Genomic DNA, 7212 nt, shown 5'->3' with positions numbered 1-7212 from the left:
TAACTTAAGATATAGTTGTCAGTGTGAGGATAAACTAATCTAAGGGAAGTAGTTATACAGCCTTATGCTTTTTTAATGAAGCCATATTTCTTGATGCTTTAAGTCCAAAATATTTTAAAATAAAAATATATAAACCATTTTATGTTATATTCAGTTGAATTCATGGTGAAATCAACCTCAAATTTCCATTCTTTAAAGTTTTAATTCAAAAAATTAAGTTGTATGCTAAACCATGCAAAAAAATTTATATCTCCCTGACTCAATCCACTTAAAACTGTACTGATACTGTGCTACTTAAACTTGCACACGAGTAAACATTATTCGCCTGTCTTTAACCTTACTCTTCAGAAAGGAAACGATTAATGCACACAAGTATCTGATTCTTCACGACTGTAGTCAGCAAGCAGAGGACTGTAGTGAATGAGGCCTCCTGCCTTCTTACTCCCTTTCCCATCCACAAGCAGTACTTACTGCACACAGACACACTCAAAAGAACAAGTACAAAGAGACAATTATCACTTTGCAATTCCGTATCCCTCCTCCTTTTTGCGTATAGATCTGCGCACATAAAAGGGTCTGCAAGCCCACATGCCGTATGTTAAGGAATCTTGGCTTGCAGAAACTTGGGTGGAGTGCTCAGTGTAATTTGTAGATGCGCATTTATTTAAGCTTCGCAGGGTTTTGTGGTTCTACAAAGCTCCAGGGGATTGCCATCACATTACAATCACAGCAAGAATGTGACCGACTACCTCTTTTAGACAAAACTTGCACCTCAAATTCATCTTCAACCTTTTCTAATATTTTGAGATCCATTGCAGGTATCTGTGTTTCCAACCCCAGTCTGCGGGCTTCTTATATACGTCTGTGAGCAGTTCCATCCTCAGGCGCAAGCAGGAGTTTATTCTGGTGTAGCGATACTGTCCTCCCATCATCCAGCCGGTTCACATCCTCTGCACCATCTGTTTGTGATATATCTTCACTACAGCTCTTGCTACCAGGAGAAAAGTATTTAACTGGAGTTATTTCTTTCTTTGATAAGCACATTATTGCAACTTCAAGAAATCTTGGTGTTATCATTTAGTTGTTATATGTTTGAAGGTATTATTTATCCTCAAGGGTATTATTTTAAATAAAAAAGCTTCACTGTTAATGTAGTAAAACAAGGAATTGTCTACCCTTTTGTTCTATGAATGTGTTGTTTTCAACAGTAAGCATTAATACTAAGAGTTTTGATTAATATTTGTTTTCTTGTCCAACAGTTCAATAACTGTACATAGTCCTTCAAACAATTGGTGCTCTAACTATTCAGTTCCAAAAGGGAGGGGAAACTGGATTTGAATCAATAAATATTGATAAAGTAGTAAGGATGACATGAATATCATGTTATATTTTCCTTATTGTAAAATTTAAGCAAAATTTCCTTCCTTTAACAGTGTTTAGATTATCCTATAATTCACCTGAGTTAATAGACTACCAAATAATAATGTTATTTCATTTTTTAGAGAAAACACCATTTTATTGTGCCTCATCATAAATTCTATCCAATCTAACTTTTGTTTTTCCCGCTTAGAGAAGAGTGGTAAGAATTCTCACTAATAAATAATTCCCATGACTCCTTTTACACACAAACACTTAAAATGCTGATTCTCAGCTTAAATTTATGATGATTTATATAATTATGATGATTATTGTGATTATATTAATTATGGTGATTTATATAATTATTGGCCACCTTATGCAAAGAACTGACTCATTGGAAAATACCCTGAATGCTGGGAAAGATTGAAGGCAGGAGGAGAAAGGGATGACAGAGGATGATATGGTTGGATGGCATCACCAATTCAATGGACAGGAGTTTGAGCATGCTCTGGGAAGTGGTGATAGACAGTGAAGCCTGATGTGCTGCAGTCCATAGGGTCACAAAGACACAGACATGACTGAGTGACTGACCTGAACTGATATAATTAAGATCCTTGATTATAGGTATAAGTTAGCACTTTATGCTAGTAATTGTCTAACCACAGCTTTTGGGCTCTAGCCCAAATAGAAGGGGGGCACAGGAAATCTCTGAATCAAGGCATATTTGAGTTTCCATGGAGTAAACATTCCCACCATGGCTGAAACTGACATCACGGAATACGCATTTAGGATGTCATCATGGAGGACAGTTTTCTAGGGCAGAAAGCATGAGAAGAAGGATGAAGTGCGCTTCTGGAGGGACAAACAAAAGACACCTAGCCCACCATAGAAAGCCATGGTTTTTCCAGTGGTCATGCATGGATGTGAGAGTTGGACTATAAAGAAAGCTGAGTGATGAAGAACTGATGCTTTTGAACTGTGGGGTTGGAGAAGACTGTTGAGGACCTTGGTCTGCAATTAGAACAAACCAGTCCATCCTAAAGGAAATTTTCTTGAATATTCATTGGAAGGACTGATGCTGAAGCTGAAACTCCAATCCTTTGGGCACCTGATGCAAAGAACTGACTCGCTGGAAAAGATCATGATGCTGGGAAAGATTGAAGGTGGGAGGAGAAGGGGTCAACTGACTCGATGGACATGAGTTTGGGTGAACACCGGGAGTTGGTGATGGACAGGGAGGCCTGCCCTGCTGCAGTCCATGGGGTCACAAAGTGTCAGACACAACTGAGCAACTGAATTGAACTGAACTGATACTCTAAGACAAAATTTAATATTTCTCATTTTAAATACAGTGAATATTATTTTATTTGCTTTGAATTAATTATGCATGTGCACACATGATTGGTTGGTAATTTTTAAAATATAATATTTGTATTTGGTGTAGGAGCAAAAGGTATATATAGTAATGTAGCAAAATATGTATTGAAATTGAAATTAATGTTAGTCAAATAGAAAAAAAAATGTTTTTTTCTTTAGCTAATATTTAAAATTCATATTTTGTAGTTTACAAATACAGGTAAGCTTAATTTAAAAATGTTGTGATTTCATGCTAAATGATGAGGTGATATGAAAGGTTTTAAACTGCCATTTGCAAACACTCTCCATAAAACAATTTCATGGAGATATAAATACCCTATTCCCAATATGAGACTGAAAACTATATGACATTTTCTCTTCTTAATAATAGCTTTTAAAATACTAGGCATTTTGATGTGTCAATCAATATGTTTTATCAGAAGTATATAAATTTTGCTCCTGATTAAGATAATTTATTTATGAAGTAATTAATACATTTTTATATTCATTGTTAATTTATTTTTCAACTTAATGTTTATACCCAAGATAGAGGGTGAGATATGATCTAAAGGCAGTGTCTGACATCTTACATCTTATAGTAACTGATCTTACATTTATGTCTTTGATCCATTTTGAGTTTATTTTGCCTATGGTGTTAAAGAGTGTTTTAGTTTCATTCTTTTATAAGAGGCTGTCCAGTTTGCCCAGCATCATTTATTGGAGAGACTGAATTTATTAAATAAATCAGTTCAGTTAAGTTTAGTTTCTCAGTCATGTCCGAATCTTTGCAACCCAATGGACTGCAGCATGCCAGGCTTTCCTGTCCATTCCCAACTCCCGGATCATGCTCAAATTCACATCCATTGAGTTGGTGATACCATCCAACCATCTCATCCTCTGTCGTCCCCTTCTCCTCCCACCTTCAATCTTTCCCAGCATCAGGGTCTTTTCCAATGAGTCAGGTCTTCGCACCAGGTAGCCAAAGTATTGGAGCTTCAGCTTCAGCATCAGTCCTTCTAGTGAATATTCAGGGTGATTTTCTTTAGGATTGACTGGCTTGATCTCCTTGCAGTTCAAGGAACTCTCAAGAGTCTTCTCCCACACCACGGTTCAGAAGCATCAATTCTTCAGTGCTCAGCTTTCTTTATGGTCCAACCATCAGATCCATATATGACTACTGGAAAAACCATAGCTTTGACTATATGGACCTTTGTTGATAAAATAATGTCTCTGCTTTTTAATATGCTATCTAGGTTTGTCATAGCTTTCCTTTTAATTTCATGGCTGCAGTCACCATCAACAGTGATTTTGGAGCTCAAGAAGATACAGTCTGTAACTGTTTACATTTTTTCCCCATCTGTTTGCCATTAAATAAATAAATATGCAATATTTATTCTATTATATATTCTTGCCTCCTTTGTCACAGATTAATTGACCATAAATGCATGAGTTTATTCTTGGACTTTCCTTTCTATTCCATTGATCTATGTACCTGTTTTTGTACCAGTATCAAACTTTGATTTGTCCAGGTTTTGATTACTATAGTTTTGTACAAAACTATACATAATTTTGCACAAAGTCAGAGAGCATTTTTCCTCCAGCTCTGTCCTTTCTAGACTGCTTTAGCTACTTGAGGTCTTTTCTACTTCCATATAAATTTTAAATTTATTTGTATGGCCTAATTAAACTTCAAGGCTTTTGCATAGCAAAAGAATCCATGGACAAAATGACTAGACAACCTTCTGAATGGGTAAAAATATTTGCACATAATATGACCAATAAAGGCTTAATATCCAAGGAGATCCAACCAATCTCATTCTGGGATTTCTTTGGAAGGAATGATGCTGAAGCTGAAACTCCAGTACTTTGGCCACCTCATGCGAAGAGTTGACTGATTGGAAAAGGCTTTGATGCTGGGAGGGATTGGAGGCAGGAGGAGAAGGGGACGACAGAAGATGAGATGGCTGGATGGCATCACTGACTCGATGGACATGAGTCTGAGAGAACTCCAGGAGTTGGTGATGGACAGGGAGGCCTGGCGTGCTGCGATTCATGGGGTCGCCAAGAGTCAGACACGACTGAGCGACTGAACTGAAATGAACTGAACTGAACTGATCCAGTTTATAGAAACAGCTCATACAACTCAACACGAAACAAACAACTTGATTAAAAAATGTGCAGGAGAACTGAATAGATATTTTTCCAAAGAGGAAATGCAGATGGCCAAAAAGCACATGAAAAAAATGTTCATCATCTGAAATCATCAGGTTAGTGAAAATCGTCAGGTAAGTGGAAATCAAAACTCACACATGTCACAATGACTATCATCAAAAAGAACACTGATAAAAATCTTGGCAAGGATATGGGGATAAGGGAACTCTCCTAATTTGTTGATTGGAAAGTAAACTGATGCAATCAGTATGGAAAATGGTATGGAATTTCCTCAAAAAACTAAGAATAGAGTTGCTATGTGAGATAGCAGTCCCACTCATGGCAATATATCCCCCCCAAAAAAACCCACTAATGCATGTATTATGGCACAATGCATGTATTCATGGCAGCATTATTTGCAACTGCCAAGACACGGAAGCAATCTAAGTGTCCATTAGCAGATGAATAGATAAGGAAGCTGTGGTGTGTGTATATATACATGTATCTACACACATATGTATGTATGAGATCATATATATTAGATACAGGTATACACATCTATAATGAATTATATTGTAGATCACTATAATATGGCATATTATATATTTTTATTATTATATTATATATCCTAGATGTACACATATAACCACATATACTTAATTATATATTATGTGTGAAAAAGATGAAAGTAGCTCAGTTGTGTCCGGCTCTTTGTGACTTCAAGAATGTTAGCCTGCCCGGCTCCTCTGTCCATGGAAATTCTCCAGGCAAGAAAACTGAAGTAAGCAGCCATTCCCTTCTCCAGGGGATTTTCCCAACTCAGGGATCAAACCTGGATCTCCCGTATTTCAGGCAGATTCTTTACCATCTGGGCCACCAGGGAAGCCCATATCTTAATTAATTATATTTATAATATGATTCTAAATACATACTAAGGAATATTATATTAATATATTGTAATTTTTATATTTCATATAATTATATTTATAACATATATGATATAATGTTATGATTATATTATTTATCCATGATATATATCATAAATGTATACACATAACTGTACACACACATATATATGAATATATTATATAAAATGAATTATTAAAACAATATATTGTAATTGCATTATATATCCTTATATATTTATGATATATACATATCATCATATATGTGTGATCATGGATATGCACATATAATTAATTATATGTTATAGCAATTATGTAGTATTCATTATTATATTATACATTTTTATTGTATATATTATATAGCATTCATTTTTAAATATATATGAAGTGAAGTCACTCAGTCATGTCCAACTCTTTGCAACCCTGTGGACTGTAGCCCACCAGGCTCCTCCATCCATGGGATTCTCCAGGCAAGAATACTGGAGTGGGTTGCCATTTTCTTCTCCAGGGGATCTTCCCACCCAGGGATTGAACCCAGGTCTCCTGCACTGCAGGCAGACTCTTTAACCTCTGAGCCACCTAAAGAGGTTAAAAAAAAAAAAATATATATATATATATATATATATATATACACATCAAAATCAGATTTTAATCTGAATGCTAGCTCTAGTTTACTGTAATAATGATAGAATCAAGTAACAGGATTTGTTTAGTATTTTAATTGCTAAAATGTGTTGAAACCTTACTATGGATCGGCAGCAAATATTTCCACCTTTTAGTCCAAAACATAAGTAAGGTTCTTAACATTTATCATACCAGTTTCAGTTCACTTATTTCCCTGGTTTGGCGTTGCTCTTTGTTGTATTGTAAAGAATGCATCACTAGAAAGTAAAACAATAAAACATGCTGAATTTTCTTCAAATCAAAATTACAATCATTTATTTTTCAGCTACACAGAAAAATAGTTCAAATGATTGCTTGCTTCATCAGAGGTGTTTGGGCAGACTCTCACTTCCCTCTGTACTTCAGAGACTTGTCACAAAATGCAGAGCTTCCCCTTCAAAGAAAACTTACATCTTGAAATAAATAGATAGAAAAAAGGCTAAAAACATATGTTATTCTTTACTGCATATATTGGACTACATTCTGTTTCCATAATTAATTTAGTTATTAAAAAGACAAATGAAAATGAGTGTCAAGCTTGATTATTATTTTTATCACTTAATGTATCATTTTCTGTGTTTATCTTTCTGTCATGAATCTGGTATGACACCAGTTAGCATGATGTTCAGGAAAATTGCTGTGCATAAATTTGGAAGACCAGGGCTCTGATTTCAGCATGTCAGTGACATATGTTTTGTCTTTTCATCCCTCTGAGAAAGACTGTAGATTTAGAGGGGGGTGATTTCAGTGGCTATTAACATTTTAAGAAGTCATGCTA

This window comes from Oryx dammah, unplaced genomic scaffold (genome assembly GCF_014754425.2).
Source record: "Oryx dammah isolate SB20612 unplaced genomic scaffold, SCBI_Odam_1.1 HiC_scaffold_19, whole genome shotgun sequence".
NCBI classification, from domain to species: Eukaryota; Metazoa; Chordata; class Mammalia; order Artiodactyla; family Bovidae; genus Oryx; species Oryx dammah.
This window is presented reverse-complemented; position numbering follows the sequence as displayed.